A 17971-nucleotide genomic window follows, 5' to 3' on the forward strand; every position below is an offset into this window, starting at 1 on the left:
CTTCTTCCTCCCCGAGCCCGATCCCCTTCCTTTTCCTCTTCCCCTTTGCTCTCGTGACACCGAAGCCCTCTCCTCGTCCCCGAGCCTGATCATCTTCCCCTCGGCCAATGGGAATCCTCAAGCTGAATCCCTTTCCGATGCCTCCTTCCCCTCCGATTCGTTCATCTCCTCGCGCCAAGCAACATCGAGCCGTGTCCTAGATCTATCTCTCGTTGTCGCATCCAACCACCTGACCGGGTTACTTCCGTGACGCCGTGCCCTAGCCATCCTCGCCACCCCTTTTCTTCCTCTCCCGATCTCTCTGTGCACTGCTACCGACCACCACGCACACACGACGATAGCCACGACCGAGAGGGAGAGCCCTAGGTGTCGCCCTCCTCTCGCATGGAGCAGGGCCGACACCACAAATTGAAGACAGTCGAGCGTCTGAATTCTTTGTTCGTCGTGCCCTAGTTCCCGATCCGTGATCGTCGGGGGTATTTGGTTGCTCCGACGTGAACTGGTAGGTAGGTGTTATGCCCTAGATTTTTGATTTGGGTATTAAGCCTCTGTGTGGTGTTGACTTGAGATTATTTTTGGAAGGCAGTGGTTTCCTTCGGTTCCGGCCATCCCATTGCCGATAGCTTGTAGCTAACATCGCTGGATCACAGGAGTAGTCGACATTTCCAGCGGCCACCAGTACCCACTACTCTTACACACCAAGTTCTATTGCCACCATAGAGGTAATGAGTTTAACCTTAGTAGAGGATTTGTGTATTAGATCTAATCTGGATGTTAATTTAGAGGAATTGTGTTGGAGGACAGGGCTTTAACGAGTCTGGTCATTGTTCCCACCGCGGATTGTTCCAGTCATGAGTCAACAGGGAAGCCTCCGACTTGGGGTAGGTTTTGGAAATGGTTTATATTTAACCTTACCTAATGTGATGATTAAATGGGTTGATGCTATGGTTCCCTTATCAACTCATTTGCCCGAATGGTGGGATGATTAGAATAATGGAGCTAACCCTAGTTGATCGATGGATTAGATTTAGTTTGAGATTGGACATGAATTTGCACACACAATCCCTCATAGATTAGTGGTATATCAGGCAGGGTGTGTGACATTTATTTTCTGTTAGGCTCCGCTGGTCCACTCATGGGTAGTGGTGATGTAGCGTTGCAGCCGACAGACAGATTTGCTCTGTTTGGCTCCGTTGGTCCGCTCATGGATAGTGTGACGCAGTATGGTAGCCGGTAGGGATCCCTCTTCTGGGCTGGCTCAGGGGGATGAGAGCATTGAGCTCCCCCACTTATGATTTGGGGTAGAAGGATAAGTGTACTCCGACAGCATCCTATCCACTCGGTCACTCATCAGGAGCAGTGATGGCAGAGTACACAGTTGTCATAGCCCTACCCACTCGGTCTCACAATCGTGTGTGAGATGGCTGGTTGGCGTCAAAGGTGACCAGGACATGTCATTTGCATCATATGCAGTATTGCATTTATTGCTTATGTTTGCTGCACTTATTTGCTACATATTGGATGTATGCATATGATTGACATGCATACAGGGACATGTTATTTTCGGTCTGACGACCTATCCTGATAGGAGGTCCTAGTGAGTATAGCTTCTCCCTTTTTCTTTCAGTTTTGCATTGTATATTATCTCAGGAGACTGTACGCATATTTATTACTATTAGTTATAGTTTGCTATGCATGTCAACTTGGTATCCGCTGAGGAGTTGACTTACCCCGTTGATATTACAATTTCAGGTTAATGCTGTCGGGAGGTTTCAGTCGCTAGTTCCCCATCACTTCGTGTTGCGATGATTTTTGGTTTACGGACTTGGGTTCCTTGTTTGTGTTGATATACTATGTTCATTTATATACTTGTGATGTTGGATTGTTCTCGAGGATTTTATCGACTTCTGGTCTACTGCATTTATTTTTTTTCCGCTGCATTGTTTTCTCTGTTGTGTTTTGCGTTTTCCGTTGTGTAGTGTGTTGGTGCAATATCCCTTAGGTCAAGGTTGACTGGTTTGACCAAGCTTGAGTCTTGGTCATAGTTTCGATGTTTGACAATACATGTAGACACATGGACAATGCAGGTGCAGTTGTTCATATGGGGAGATTCTGATCAGGGACTGATCAGTGTGATTGAAGAAGAGTCAAGTAGGTATACTTGACTGGAAGGAAATCCTGGTGAGTGAAGCCAGGTGAAAGTCCTAGTGAGTGAAGTTAGGCAGATGGAAATCCTGGTGAGTGAAGCCAGGTGAAAGTCCTAGTGAGTGAAGCTAGGCAGTATGAAAGTCCTGGTGAGTGAAGCCAGGCAGAAGAGAAAGTCCTAGTGAGTGAAGCTAGGCAGTATGAAAGTCCTGGTGAGTGAAGCCAGGCAAGGGAAATCCAGATGGGTCAGGGCTGACCAGACATTTGGTGAAAAGTCCAAGTAGGTCAAAGGGATTGATCGGATACTTGGCACAAGGAAGAAAAGACCAAGTAGGTCAAAGGGATTGACCGGATACTTGGCAAGAAGAAAAAAGTCCAAGTGAGTTAAATAGATTGACCGGACACTTGGTGAGAGAGTCCTAGCTGGTCGAGGGTGACCGGATGCTAGGTTTTATGTACCAACAAGTCATGGTTGACCGGATGTTGGTTTGGGAGGCTTGGGACTTGATTTTGGGTAAAAACCAAGAGTTGAATCAATCAGTGGATTGATCAGTGGATTGATCAGTGGATCGATCAGTGGATCGATCCAGGCTTTTCCCAGCGAACAGAAAGCCTCTGGATCGATCAGTGGATCGATCCAGGCCTCCGGATCGATCAGTGGATCGATCCAGGCTTTTCCCAGCGAACAGAAAGCCTCCGGATCGATCAGTGGATCGATCGATCAGTGGATCGATTGGGACGCTGCTGCTTCGCGCGATAAGCGCTGGATCGATCCGTGGATCGATCCAGACATTTTTTCAGAGCACAGAGGCGCTCTGGATCGATCCGTGGATCGATCCAAAGCCTCCCCAATCGATTGGGAGCAATCCAATCGATTGGGATTCGACCGTTGGCGTCGTTTATAGCTGTTGGCGTGCGATTTCTTCAGCAGAACTTCACCGATTCATTCCAGATTCATCACAGCTCCTCCCCAGCACTCTCTAAGCTCCTCACCGCCAGTTCTTGAAGGTTCTTGGAGGTTCATCCAAGTCAAGAGGCGAGTTGCAACGAGAAGAAGAAGAAGCTAGGGTTTTTACTGCATCTCTTGTAAGCTTTTGCTTATTCTTTACTACCTTTTCTTCTACTTGTATTGAGAGTCTTGTAGGGCTTCTCCGCTTTCGGTAGTTACCGAAAAGGAGTGTTTATTAGTGGAGGTGTGTGTGTGTGCGTGGATCCTTGGACTAGTCACCTCTTGTGAGGTGGATACCAAGTAAAATCCTATTGTTAGCATTGTTGTAGTTTTGTTTCTTTGTATTCCGCTGCGCATCACTTTGAAAAAACAAGCAACGAAGCACGACGAGCTATTCACCCCCCCCTCTATTTGGTCCTAACAAGTGGTATCAGAGCAAGGTTGCTCTTCACCGGAATCACCGCCGGAAGGGGCAAACATAACAAGCAAAGCTAGAGGGTGAAGAAGTTGGAGAAAATTCATCAAAGTCAAAGAATTCAAGAAGCTCAACTTCAAGATGCAATTCCAAGATGGACTTGGATTTGATACAAGGGTGGCTCCACCATACACATCCACAAGCTTCGATTATTGGAGATCAAGAATTGAAAATTTCTTGATGATGGAGATAGAGCAATGGTTTGCTCTAATGGAAGGTTTTAAGGCTCCAAGGAATTCAAAGGGCAAAGTTCTCAAAAGGAGCAAATGGAGCCAAGAACAAATCCAAAGATGTGAGGCCAATGACAAAGTGACCAAGCTTTTGGTCAATCTATTGCCGAGCAACATCTTGGAGAAAATTGGAGAAGTTAAAGATGCCAAAGAGTTATGGAGCAAATTGGAAAAGGCTCATGAGATCCCCTCCACTGTACCTAACCAAGAATAATCCAAAGAGGGTGACTCATTGGAGTAAGATCAAGAGGAGGACTCCGAAGTTGAGAGATGCTCAATTTCCGAAGAAGAGGAAATCCAAGAAGCTTCATTCTCAAGGGAGTGTAATCAAAAGAGCAAGGAAGGAGCATATTCCTTGTTTCATGTACAAGAGGATGAAGAAGAAGGTGAAGCCTCCACCTCTAGGATTGAGGGGGAGCAACTCTTGGTGACACCGGATCAAGAATAAGGAGAATCCTCCACATCCGGGTCAAGAGAAGAAGAGGATGAAGAAGCTTCCACCTCCACAAGTCAAGATAAATCAATTGGAGGGAAATCGATTTCGGATCAAGAGGAAGCCTCTACATTCATATCAAATGGAGGAGCAAGTGCCACCCCTACACAAGAAGGTATAAATAGTTCAATTAATAATAAGAATCATATTATATGTTTTGAATGTAGGGAACATGGGCACTACAAAAGCAAGTGCCCTAAATTGGTCAAGAAGAAGGGCCAAGTGGCACCTAAGGGCAAGGAGAAGCCAAAGGAGACCATCCCCGGAACAAAGAAGAGCAAGGAGCACATTGTGTGCTTCTCTTGCAATCAAAAGGGGCATTACCGGAGTCAATGCCCTAAGGGGAAGAAGATGGTCAAGGCTCAAGGAGGAAGCTCAAGTCAAGGGGGAGCCTCTAAGGTAAAAAGGAAGGTAACTTTTATTGAGCCTACCCCTTTACATTATGGTAAAAAGCATGCTAGTTCTAACTTATATCATTTTAATGCTATTTGCCATAAGAATAGAGAGCATGGTAAAATTAAGGAAAATAATGTAGCTTAGCATGCTAAAACTACCACACCTAGGATTAGGAAGGTAGATAAAAATCTAGGCAATCACACTAAGGACCTTAGCTACAAGCTTAGAAATAAAAATGCTCATAAATTTAATGGAAAACCAAAAACTAAGGACTTAGTGATAGAAAATCAAGTCTTGAGGTCAAGGCTTGATAAAATGGAAAAGACCCTAAAAAGGATGGAAAATATCCTAAAAGGGCAAAATGAGCATAACCTAGGTCTAGGAACACAAAGGTCATATGATGGCCATAGGGGTTTGGGATACAAACCAAAGACTAAGAAGGATGTAATCTCTTTCCATAGGGTTCCATATAGTTATGGAACCAACCCTAGGTCTAGTGGTCAAGCCAAAAATACAAGGGAAGTTATCCCTAAGAGTATTTTTGCAACAAATGTGACTAAGACTTCTAAGAAGTCTAAGAAAGTCACAAAGAAGGTTACAAGGGAAGCAATCCCTAGAGTTGACCTAGAAAAAGTGACCAAGACTTCTAAGAAGCCAAACAAGGTCACTAGGAAGGTATCTAGGGAAGTTATCCCTAGTGAATACCTAGAGCATCCAAGGAGCACCAATAGGTTTTGGGTTCCTAGGAGCATTTTCTCTATCCCATAGATGGGTTAGAGAGTGTCAACTCTGAGAAGAAGGGTAGTTAACCCAACTTTGAAGAAATTGACACTCAAGGAGCATTTTCAAGGTTTTTATTAACCTTTGAAAATGAAATGGATTTATTGTTACTCTTGGAAAGAGTAAAATGTGCTATAAAGGAAGAAATTTGAGATGACTTTAAATGGCACAAGAAATCAAGTGTTAAGAAATACCAAATTGGGACTTTGGTATTGTCCTAGGAATTTAAGGCAAATCTAAGCCTTAATTTAAAGTGATTACTCTTATGGGAAAATGAAATATGCCAACATTTGAGGAATGTTTTAAATTTTTAATTGGCATAATTAATTCAAGAGATTAAAGAAATGTCAAGTTGGGTTTTGACATTTTCTTAAGGAAATTGGGCAAATCTAAGGTTTATGCTTCAGGATTAGCTAAGGGTTAAGGATACTTAGATAGATAATCTAGGTATATTTTAATTATGCTAAATCTTTCCATGTTTGGTTGCCCATTATATGCCATAACATCATGTTTTATTTGTGCATTCATGACTTATTATGAAAAACTCAAAAATACCATGTCATGACATACATACATCATGTAGTTATAGGAAATTTTCTTCTGAAAATTATTTCTTTTTGATGTATGCCATAACATTATCATGCATTATGTTATTTCCTTAAAATTAAGGACAAATGGCAGTTATCATCAAGTGGTATACCAAATGACATCCTAGGTGGATGGTCAATATCCACAAGATGCCTAGATAAATATGCATGAACCCTAGGTTAGGGCAAAACCAAAATTAACATCTCACAAAGACCTATAAGATGACTTGTATATGTTTTATGCACAATAGATACAAGTGAGATGTTAGGAAGACGAACAAAACTCAACATGCTGAGTTAGTGCATTTCCTTGAGTTTTAAGTTCATCAAAACACATAGTTATGTGTTTTCCCATCATTGGGAAAGCTAATGTACAAGTCATGTGCATTAAGCCCAAGGAACATGGTGGGATATTGGTTTTGAAAATATTTTTAAAATGCTTTTGGGAAACCTTGGTGAAGGCTATCTTTTGATAGTAATCATCATTGAATAGTTAGACACAAACTTGAAGAAAACACTAAAGTTTTTGCAAGTTTGTGTCAATCTTTGAAAATATGAAGTATTTTCTTAGAAAACTATTTTTTCATGATAAAGTATACCCTAAATAATGTCTACACAAATTTTTACGATTTTTGGAATTTTGTAGAATTTTCTAAGGGTTTCTGAAATTGGCTGAAATTGAATTTCAGCAATTTCAGGCCTCCAATCGATCAGTGGATCGATTGGAGTGCCTCAATCGATCAGCCGATCGATTGAGAAGGCATTTCTCGAGAGCATAAGCTCGCTGGATCGATCAGCCGATCGATCCAAGAAGACTGAATCGATCAGTGGATCGATTCAGCAGGGTTCAATCGATTGGAACCCAACTCCAATCGATTGAAGATGCTGATTTTGGCTGGGAAAGCTTATTTTCAGCATTTTGAACCTATTTTAGTCTAGGTAACCATTCCTAACCCCTCAAAATATATTTGTATACATAAAAAGGGTGTTTTCGTGTGGAAAACAAGGATGGATTGGTTAAGGAAGGCTAAGTTGAAGTTTAGGTTGAGGTTTGTTTCAAATTTTGAATATTTGAACCTCAAAACTTCTAAAATTGGGTTTCCTAAAGTTTTAGGGATTCCAAGTCATTGTTGGTGCAATGACAGAAGTTACCACCATGTCTTTAGGGGGAGGAACTCTTTAAAGACATGAAAATTATTTTTCATCAACCTTGGAAGGTGGTTAACCTTCCGTTAAGAACATGCTCAAGGTTGAGCGTTTGAACCTTAATGGGGAGTGGATATCCTCATCGTTCAAGTGGTTTCCAGTGGATAATGCTCAAGGATGGGCATTTGCCTACATTGGGGGAGAATGTAGGGTTAAGGATAATGACGGGTATGAGATCTTCATTATCGTGTTGATCACAACGAGTGAAGTTGTGAACAACGATGAGCAACTCTTCAGGGGGAGAGTTTTCAACAAGGGAATTTGTTGATGTGTGCCCAAAAATGAGGCATGGTTTGATGTGTGCCAATAGGGGGAGAATGTGTGGTTTAAGTTAGGCCTTCATTACCTATGGGGGAGGTCATAGGGGGAGAATGAAGGGAACCAACATTCATACTTTGGCATGAATGGAGTTAAGGCTATGGGATTAGCTTAACTCAGAATGATCCAAACTTAAAGGTATTGTCAAACATCGAAAAGGGGGAGATTGTTGGTGCAATATCCCTTAGGTCAAGGTTGACTGGTTTGACCAAGCTTGAGTCTTGGTCATAGTTTCGATGTTTGACAATACATGTAGACACATGGACAATGCAGGTGCAGTTGTTCATATGGGGAGATTCTGATCAGGGACTGATCAGTGTGATTGAAGAAGAGTCAAGTAGGTATACTTGACTGGAAGGAAATCCTGGTGAGTGAAGCCAGGTGAAAGTCCTAGTGAGTGAAGCTAGGCAGATGGAAATCCTGGTGAGTGAAGCCAGGTGAAAGTCCTAGTGAGTGAAGCTAGGCAGTATGAAAGTCCTGGTGAGTGAAGCCAGGCAGAAGAGAAAGTCCTAGTGAGTGAAGCTAGGCAGTATGAAAGTCCTGGTGAGTGAAGCCAGGCAAGGGAAATCCAGATGGGTCAGGGCTGACCAGACATTTGGTGAAAAGTCCAAGTAGGTCAAAGGGATTGATCGGATACTTGGCACAAGGAAGAAAAGACCAAGTAGGTCAAAGGGATTGACCGGATACTTGGCAAGAAGAAAAAAGTCCAAGTGAGTTAAAGAGATTGACCGGACACTTGGTGAGAGAGTCCTAGCTGGTCGAGGGTGACCGGATGCTAGGTTTTATGTACCAACAAGTCATGGTTGACCGGATGTTGGTTTGGGAGGCTTGGGACTTGGTTTTGGGTAAAAACCAAGAGTGGATTGATCAGTGGATTGATCAGTGGATCGATCAGTGGATCGATCAGTGGATCGATCCAGGCTTTTCCCAGCGAACAGAAAGCCTCTGGATCGATCAGTGGATCGATCCAGGCCTCCGGATCGATCAGTGGATTGATCCAGGCTTTTCCCAGCGAACAGAAAGCCTCCGGATCGATCAGTGGATCGATCCAGAGGTCTCAATCGATCAGTGGATCGATTGGGACGATGCTGCTTCGCGCGATATGCGCTGGATCGATCCGTGGATCGATCCAGACATTTTTTCAGAGCACAGAGGCGCTCTGGATCGATCCGTGGATCGATCCAATGCCTCCCCAATCGATTGGGAGCAATCCAATCGATTGGGATTCGACCGTTGGCGTCGTTTATAGCTGTTGGCGTGCGATTTCTTCAGCAGAACTTCACCGATTCATTCCAGATTCATCACAGCTCCTCCCCAGCACTCTCTAAGCTCCTCACCGCCAGTTCTTGAAGGTTCTTGGAGGTTCATCCAAGTCAAGAGGCGAGTTGCAACGAGAAGAAGAAGAAGCTAGGGTTTTTACTGCATCTCTTGTAAGCTTTTGCTTATTATTTACTACCCTTTCTTCTACTTGTATTGAGAGTCTTGTAGGGCTTTTCCGCCTTCGGTAGTTACCGAAAAGGAGTGTTTATTAGTGGAGGTGTGTGTGTGCGTGGATCCTTGGACTAGTCACCTCTTGTGAGGTGGATACCAAGTAAAATCCTATTGTTAGCATTGTTGTAGTTTTGTTTCTTTGTATTCCGCTGCGCATCACTTTGAAGAAACAAGCAACGAAGCACGACGAGCACACGCGAAGCTATTCACCCCCTCTAGCTACTTTTTGGTCCTAACATAGTGGAGTAGGTGATTTTTAAATATAAACTGCGTGGTTGTGTCAGCCAGAGGCTGAAATATATAAACTGCGTGGTTGTTTTGTTGTATTTTATTATTATTGTTCTGGCTGTGTTGGCCGAGGTATATGTAGCCCAAGAGCCTTTGTAGTAAATGTTGGTTGCTACTCAGAAAACCTATAGGTTCCACTGTACAAAAATTTTGTACAAAGGTCTGAACCTTTTCCTAGCTACCATGTGTTCTTTTAAATTAAATTTTGGATCGCCTGCGGAACTTAACACGTTTGATCCAAAACTTAATCTATTTGTTCTTTTAGGTTTTGACTTGGATCTCCTGCGGAACTTAACACGTTTGACCCAAGTCTCCTTAAGTTATTAATTCCATTAAATATTAATTTCCATAAAAGGTTCCCAGTATTGACGTGGCGAGGCACATGGCCTTCTTGGATATGGGAGCAACCACCACCGACTAGACAAAACCTTTAATAGAAAGCTAATATTTAATTTCCTAAAATAACTTTAGGTTAACCAAAAAGAACAATCAAATCACAAGAAAAAGAAAGAAACAAAAGAACACAACTTCGAAAAACATATTCGAAATTCTAGAACGTAAGCCTCTTGTATTTGGTATTATTTCCATAAATAACTAGCATGATGCGGAAAAGGAAAAACTACTAGTTATACCTTCTAGAAAGACCTCTTGATCTTCTACCGTATTCCTCTTCTAACCTCGGACGTTGTGTGGGCAACGATCTTCCGAGACGAGAAACCACCAATCACCTTCTTCTCCTCCTAGCTAGGTTCGGCCAACAAAGAGGAAGCTTCACCAAGGAAGAAAATCAAAACACTAACCAAGCTTCAAGAGATGCTAGCTTTTTCTCCTTCTTCTTCTTCTTCTTCTCCGAGTAGTATCCGGCCACCACAAGAGCTCCAAGGGAGAGGGAGAGGTTCGGCCACCACAAGAAGAAGAGAGGGAAAGGGTGTTGGCCGGCCACACCAAAGAATAAGAGAGGAAGAGAAATAATAAGGGTTGTCCCATGAAGGCACCCTCACCCCTTCTTTTATATTCCTTGGCCTAGGCAAATTAGGAAATTTAATTACAATAAAATTTCCTCAATTTCCTTGACATGATTTAATTTAGAAAAATAAAATAAATTTTCCAAATCAAACTTCAATGGCCGGCCACATCATTGGAGAACAAATTGGACAAGTTTTAATCAACAATTAAAACTTCCTAATTTGTTTCCGGAAATTTAAAAAAATAAAATTTCTCTTTAAAATCTCTTCATGGTTGATAAAAGGAAATTTCTATAATTTTAATTTTATCAACATGTGAATAATTTTTAAAGAGAAAATAAAACATCTCTCCAATCTACAAATAAGGAAAGAGATCTAATCTCTTTCTTTAATCTTTTATAGATCTTTTACAAGAGAGATATTTTAATTTTAATTCTCTTTAAATTATATCTTCCACATAATAATAAAAATTAAAATTAAAATCCCTTTTTAATTTAATTTGGCCGGCCCCCACTAGCTTGGGTTCAAGCTAGGGCCGACCACCCAATAATATACCTAGGCCGGCCCTAGCTTGGTTCCCAAGCTAGCTTGGTCGGCCCCTTATTGGTGGGTATAGAAGGTGGGTATAAGTGGGTATAGAACTCTATAAATAAGAGGCTACGATAGGGACCGAGAGGAGGAATTGGTTTTGGTCTCCCGATAAAATTAAGCATCCCGTGCTCCCGAACACACAACTTAATTTTATCAATGATAATTCATTCCACTAGAGAACTATCATTGAACTACCGCACCAATCCCAAATTACATTTTTGGGCTCCTTCTTATTATGAGTGTGTTAGTCTCCCTGTGTTTAAGATATCGAATGTCCACTAATTAAGTGAGTTACTGACAACTCATTTAATTAATGTCTAAGTCCAAGAGTAGTACCACTCAACCTTATCGTCATGTCGGACTAAGTCCACCTGCAGGGTTTAACATGACAATCCTTATGAGCTCCTCTTGGGGACATTATCAGCCTAGTATCTTTAGGACACGGTTTCCTTCTATAATCAACAACACACACTATAAGTGATATCATTTCCCAATTTATCGGGCTTATTGATTCATCGAACTAAATCTCACCCATTGATAAATTAAAGAAATAAATATCAAATATATGTGCTTGTTATTATATTAGGATTAAGAGCACACACCTCCATAATAACCGAGGTCTTTGTTCCTTTATAAAGTCAGTATAAAAGAAACGACCTCAAATGGTCCTACTCAATACACTCTGAGTGTACTAGTGTAATTATATAGTCAAGATAAACTAATACCTAATTACACTACGACCTTCTAATGGTTTGTTCCTTTCCATTCTGGTCGTGAGCTACTGTTTATAATTTATAAGGTACTGATAACATCATCTTCTGTATGTGACACCACATACTATGTTATCTACAATATAAATTAAATGAACAACTACAAACAAATGTAGATAATTAGACCAAATGTGATTCTTTATTCATAATGAATGTTTACAAAGCTTAGGCTTTCAGTATACACTCCAACAATCTCCCACTTATACTAATGACTAAGCTGCCATATCTTCTACCATACATCTGATTCCCATTCCCTCCACATGCCGATCGGAAGGGCCTTAGTGAAAGGATCTGCCAGGTTATCCGCTGATGCAATCTTGGCGATGACAACTTCTCCTCGCTTCACGATATCTCGTATCAGGTGGTACTTGCGCTCTATATGTTTACTTGCCTTATGAGCTCGTGGTTTCTTTGAGTTTGCAACTGCACCGCTATTATCACAATAAATTGTGATGATTTTGGGCAAACCAAGAATCACATCTAAGTCCATTAGAAAGTTCCTGAGCCATACTGCTTCTTTAGCTGCCTCAGAGGCTGCTACATACTCAGCTTCCATGGTTGAGTCCGAAACACATTTCTGCTTAACACTTCTCCATGAAATGGCTCCACCTCCTAAAGTAAACACATAGCCTGATATAGACTTACTGTTATCCCTATCTGATTGGAAATCTGAATCCGTGTAACCCACAGGGAGCAGATCGTCTGCTTGGTAAACTAGCATATAATCTCTAGTCCTTCTCAGGTACTTTAATATATGCTTTACCGCAGTCCAATGTCCTTGTCCAGGGTTACTCTGATATCTGCTAACCATGCCCACGGCAAAATAGATATCAGGTCTCGTACATAGCATTGCATACATTAGGCTTCCTACAGCCGAAGCATAAGGAACTGCTTTCATGTCCTCTATCTCTTTCGATGTCTTTGGAGACATCTCTTTAGATAGAGCTACTCCATGTCTAAAAGGTAAGAAACCTTTCTTGGAATCCTGCATGCTAAAACGAGCAAGGATTGTATCTATATATGAAGCTTGGGACAGACACAACATTCTTTTCTTACGATCCCTTATAACTTTGATCCCAAGAATGTGTGCACAATCTCCTAAGTCCTTCATATCAAATTGTTTGGACAACCATACCCTTACGTCTGATAATACCTTGACATTGTTGCCAATTAACAAAATATCATCTACGTATAGTACAAGAAATACCACCACGTTTCCGTTACACTTCTTGTATACACAAGATTCATCCGGACTTTGAATAAATCCATATGACTGGATTACTTCATTAAACCGGATGTTCCAAGATCTTGAAGCTTGCTTTAGTCCATAAATGGACCGATTGAGCTTGCACACTAGATGCTCTTTGCCTTTTTCAATGAACCCTTCTGGTTGCTTCATATGGATGTTCTCTTCAAGACTTCCATTAAGGAAAGCTGTCTTGACATCCATTTGCCAAATCTCATAATCCATATGAGCAGCAATGGATAAGAGTATCCGGATAGACTTAAGCTTGACCACTGGTGAAAAGGTCTCCTTATAATCGATTCCCTCTTTCTGAGTATACCCTTTCGCAACAAGCCTAGCTTTGAAGGTTTCTACCTTCCCGTCTGTCCCTCTTTTCCTTTTGTAGATCCACTTGCATCCAACGGCTTTTATACCATCAGGTGGTTCTACAAGCTCCCAGACCTTATTAGAGTACATAGACTCTATTTCAGAATTCATTGCCTTTTGCCAAGATGCTGCATCTATATCTTGGAGTGCTTCGTCATATGTTCGTGGATCAGGTTCATGTTTACCCGGGATCAAGTCCGAAGACTCTCCCAAAAACATGAATCTATCAGGCTGCCTTACAACCCTCCCACTACGACGAGGCACTGTCTGTGGTTGTGTATCATGTGTGACACGTGTTGCAGTCTCTTGTGGTACTTCATCTTGTACTGTTGGTACTGAAGTAGACATGTCCTCTCTAAGTTCTTCTAAAACAACTTTACTACTGGGCTTGTGATCCATTATATAGTCTTCTTCTAAAAACTGGGCATTGGTGCTAACAATGACCTTCTGGTCTTTAGGACTATAAAATAAACCACCTTTCGTTCCTTTGGGATATCCTACAAACACGCGAACTTCTGTACGAGATTCTAACTTATCAGCATCTGGTTTCAGCACATGTGCTGGACTACCCCAAATCCGAATATGTCTTAGACTGGGTTTTCGCCCATTCCACAATTCTATGGGAGTAGAAGAAACTGATTTAGAAGGTACTAAGTTCAGAACATACACTGCTGTTTCCAGAGCATATCCCCAAAATGAATTTGGTAATTCTGAATAACTCATCATCGATCTAACCATCTCCATAAGAGTTCTATTCCTTCGTTCTGCTTCACCATTACATTGGGGTGTTCCAGGTGCGGACAGTTGGGATTGAATCCCAGCCTCTGATAAGTAATTCCTAAACTCTCCTAAGAGGTATTCGCCACCACGATCAGATCGTAGTGTCTTGATACTTTTACCTAGTCGTTTCTCCACATCAGCCTTGTATTCTTTGAACTTATCAAAGCACTCGGACTTGCGGCGCATTAGGTAAATATATCCGTATCTTGAATAATCGTCTATGAAAGAGACAAAATATTCAAAACCTCCTCTTGCCTGGACAGACATAGGACCACACAAATCAGAGTGAACCAATTCTAACACTTCTTTGGCTCTATACCCCTTGGCCTTAAAAGGCCTCTTGGTCATTTTACCTTCCAAGCAAGATTCACAAGTTGGAAAATTTTCCAACTCTAATGAACCCAAAAGTCCATCGGCTATAAGCCTCTGAATCCTACTTAAGTTAATATGACCAAGCCTTAGATGCCAAAGATATGCTTGGTTCATTTCTGAAGGTTCTTTTCTCTTATTTGAGTTAGAAGATGAATTATAAATTTCCATGTTTTGCTTTGTGGAAGAAATTAGATTTAAAGTATACAAATTGCCAACTAATGCACCAGAACAGATAATCACTTTATTTCTTTTAATAGCTACATCGTTACTGAAAGAAACTGAATATCCATCTAAAAACAGTTTAGAAACTGAAATTAAATTCTTTCTAAAACTGGGTACATAAAGATAATTTCTTAATACCAAATTTTTATTTCTACTAAAAGATAAGTAGACGTCTCCCACTGCAACAGCTGCCACCTTAGTAGCATTGCCCATGTAGACGGTAATCTCTCCTTCAGATAGTCGTCGGGTTTCCTGGAACCCCTGCAAGGAATTGCAGACATGATCAGTGGCTCCCGTATCTACACACCAGGTGTTGGTAGATAACACCGCTAAACATGTTTCAACAACTAGAGCATGAGATATACCTTTGTTTTGGTTCCTACGAGGACAGTCCGCCTTCCAATGTCCTGCCTGCTTGCAGATGAAGCACTTGCCCTTCGGCTTCTTCACTCCAGCTTTAAATCCCGTACTCTAAGATTTATTCACTTTCTTTGCTGAACCAGCTTGTTTCTTCTTCTTCTTTCCTCTCGGTTTAGAAGTAGAACCATTTTCAGCATAGTGAATTTGAGCATTGTGACGAAATAATCCTTCTACTGCTAGTTCCCCTAATGAATAAATCCTCTTATTCATATTATAGTTCAGGCGGAACTGCTCAAAACTTCTAGGTAGCGTTTGGAGAATCATATCGATCTGGGTTTCCCCATCAATTTCTCCTCCAAGGATCTGTATCTCGTTCAGATAAGCCATCATCTTTAGGATATGATCCCTTACAGGAGTACCCTCTTGCATGGTGGCTGTCATTATCTTTCTCATAGCTTCTTGTCTAGAAGCCCTATCACGATGACCAAAGAGTTCCTTGAGATTGTTCATAATATCATAAACTGTTGGTAAATCTTTATCTTGATGTTGCAATACATTTGACATTGAAGCCAAAATGTAACACCGCGCCATCTCATCTGCCTTTACCCATCTCTTATGATATTCAATCTCCTCTTGGGTAGATTCACCAGTGGGTGCATCAGGACAAGGTTCAGTCAGTACAAATTTATAGCTTTCAGCAGTCAGAATAATATCCAGGTTTCTTTTCCAATCTATGTAATTTGGTCCAGTAAGTCTATTTTGTTGAAGTATGATGGACAGTGGGTTGAAAGTCATCCTAAGAATCACAAATAACTTTTGGTCAGAACTCTAAATTTAGAATAATATTGATTCCTCAAACAATACTATTTTAAATTAACCAACACCTCATAACACCGTGAATTTTGTATGCCACGTTAGTGTGGACGTATACAATTTCAACATTTGTAAAAGGAGAGTTTTAACCCATTAATTTTATTATCTTGTCAACCTAACTTTTGACAAATAAAATTAATAGTTGGTATTATTTGATCACACAAATAATAACAGTGACTCCGTTGGGGAGGATACTATTAGATGTGTCTAAGTGTACACCATTACTTGACACTAAGTCCATTAATAAGATTATGCCCCTTAGTTGGGGAAGATCACACGCTCTTGATTAACTTCCTATAGTCATCCAAAAATGGAAGTCTGTTCTAGTGATCCGCAAACAAGCTCATCCGTTATGGAGGAAGGCACTCAGAGCCAACGCGCAAGCTTGTTTGCATCACTTACAAACCAGTAATGGAGACCATGGGATTTACTTAAAAATCCCTCTCCCACTTAGTTATTTATAAATGAGGAATTTTAACTATGCTAGCCTACTAAACTTGTAAACTAACATGCACACCCAATATAAAAGCAATAAATAGAAAATCTAATTTTCAACTATTATGGCTTTTATCTTTAATTGTCTTCCGTGTGTTGTCATCCGAAGCTGCTGCCATATTTGGCCACCGCCACCGGGTCTAACTGTCGCATCCATCTTGCTCCTAGTTCCGCTGCGCCTCTGTTCCTTAGAAGGTTCCACGCTTTGCAAGATTCGATCTGCGACATAAATAGAATTTTACATTTTTGATCTTATATTCCATAAAAGGAATGTACATGTATCTAGATCAAAAATAAAATCCTAATAAAACTAAATACAGCTCCTGCTGTATTTTAATACAATCATGCACACACATATAAATGCCCTTGACATGTCCAAGGGTCCAATCACACACATAATAACTAAAAGCCATAATAGTTGGATCCTGCATCCATAGAGTTAACACATCCTACTATTAACCTGCCTAAATTATGTATGACATGTGCATAATTAACCTAATACCAAATACACAGAGGCAAAACCCTAGCTCTGATACCAATTGTTGGTTGCTACTCGGAAAACCTATAGGTTCCACTGTACAAAAATTTTGTACAAAGGTCTGAACCTTTTCCTAGCTACCATGTGTTCTTTTAAATTAAATTTTGGATCGCCTGCGGAACTTAACACGTTTGATCCAAAACTTAATCTATTTGTTCTTTTAGGTTTTGACTTGGATCTCCTGCGGAACTTAACACGTTTGACCCAAGTCTCCTTAAGTTATTAATTCCATTAAATATTAATTTCCATAAAAGGTTCCCAGTACTGACGTGGCGAGGCACATGGCCTTCTTGGATATGGGAGCAACCACCACCGACTAGACAAAACCTTTAATAGAAAGCTAATATTTAATTTCCTAAAATAACTTTAGGTTAACCAAAAGAACAATCAAATCACAAGAAAAGAAAGAAACAAAAGAACACAACTTGAAAAACATATTCGAAATTCTAGAACGTAAGCCTCTTGTATTTGGTATTATTTCCATAAATAACTAGCATGATGCGGAAAAGGAAAAACTACTAGTTATACCTTCTAGAAAGACCTCTTGATCTTCTACCGTATTCCTCTTCTAACCTCGGACGTTGTGTGGGCAACGATCTTCCGAGACGAGAAACCACCAATCACCTTCTTCTCCTCCTAGCTAGGTTCGGCCAACAAAGAGGAAGCTTCACCAAGGAAGAAAATCAAAACACTAACCAAGCTCCAAGAGATGCTAGCTTTTTCTCCTTCTTCTTCTTTTTCTCCGAGTAGTATCCGGCCACCACAAGAGCTCCAAGGGAGAGGGAGAGGTTCGGCCACCACAAGAAGAAGAGAGGGAAAGGGTGTTGGCCGGCCACACCAAAGAATAAGAGAGGAAGAGAAATAATAAGGGTTGTCCCATGAAGGCACCCTCACCCCTTCTTTTATATTCCTTGGCCTAGGCAAATTAGGAAATTTAATTACAATAAAATTTCCTCAATTTCCTTGACATGATTTAATTTAGAAAAATAAAATAAATTTTCCAAATCAAACTTCAATGGCCGGCCACATCATTGG

The sequence above is a fragment of the Zingiber officinale genome, chromosome 7B, assembly GCF_018446385.1.
Source record: "Zingiber officinale cultivar Zhangliang chromosome 7B, Zo_v1.1, whole genome shotgun sequence".
Classification (NCBI taxonomy): domain Eukaryota; kingdom Viridiplantae; phylum Streptophyta; class Magnoliopsida; order Zingiberales; family Zingiberaceae; genus Zingiber; species Zingiber officinale.